Here is a 1,242-nt window from a genome sequence, read left to right on the forward strand (position 1 = left end):
GGGCCCGCGCACACAAAAAAAAAAAAAAAAAAAAAAAAAAAAAAAAAAAAAAAAATATAGCATTGAAAAAGGGACATAAACTCAAGAAATCGATGGAGACAATTTGTGGGAACTCACTAGAATGTGAGAACCATGAAGGCAGGGTGCTTTTTGCTCACTGATGTATTCCTATCACTTAGAACAATACCTGGTACATTATAGGTCCTCAATAAATATCTGGGAATGAATATTGAATTAATTACTGTATCAAAAATGTCATGAGGAAAACAGGACAATGTAAGTTTTGAAATGAGAAAACAAAGCTACACATTACAATTTCATGTATTTCTTCCTAAACATATTTTATATTTTATATGCAGTGTTAGCAATCTTCCGCTCGTTACAAGAAAAAGTAGAAGAAACAGCAGTGAAACAAAAGTAGCTTTATTAAAAATCAGCAATAATAGGGCTTCCCTGGTGGCGCAGTGGTTGAGAGTCCACCTGCCGATGCAGGGGACATGGGTTCGTGCCCCGGTCCGGGAAGATCTCACATGCCGCGGAGCGGCTGGGCCCGTGAGCCATGGCCACTAAGCCTGTGCTCCGCAACGGGAGAGGCCACAACAGTGAGAGGCCCGCGTACAGCAGGAAAAAAAAAAAAAATCAGCAATAATAAATTCTTTGTGTTTACAAAAATACCTATTTAAAGGCAATTCTTTGTTCTTTTAACTCTGGTAATATTAAATACCTCTCCTACATATTTGTAAACATATGGTATGTTATTATCCACTCTTCAAAGATGAGAATGAAGCACAAAGAAATGGGGATTTTTCAAGAGTCACCATGAAATGAAACTCAAACACAGCTGATTTTCAGGGAAACTATCTTTTTTTTTTGTTTTGCGGTACGCGGGCCTCTCACTGTTGTGGCCTCTCCCTGTTGCGGAGCACAGGCTCTGGACGCGCAGGCTCAGCGGCCATGGCTCAGGGCCCTGTGTAATTGTATAAGGTCACACACCTGTGAAGCCAACTCTGACCACATGCTCTAACAACTAGTCAGATTATTCTAAGATATGGCCTTGGGTGGCCTGGATAATCTCCTTCCCCTGAAGCTTCCCTCTTATCAAGATTCTCCCAGTCTAACTCACAGATGAATCAACAAACATGACATCCAGAGCTCAGGGACACAAGCATGGCAACATTTTAAGCCTGGACAATTACAAACTTAGATATCATAAAATGTCTAGCTTGACCATTAAAAAAAGAT

The sequence above is a fragment of the Neophocaena asiaeorientalis genome, unplaced genomic scaffold (assembly GCF_003031525.2).
Source record: "Neophocaena asiaeorientalis asiaeorientalis breed wild unplaced genomic scaffold, Neophocaena_asiaeorientalis_V1.1 scaffold848, whole genome shotgun sequence".
In the NCBI taxonomy this organism is placed as follows: Eukaryota; Metazoa; Chordata; class Mammalia; order Artiodactyla; family Phocoenidae; genus Neophocaena; species Neophocaena asiaeorientalis.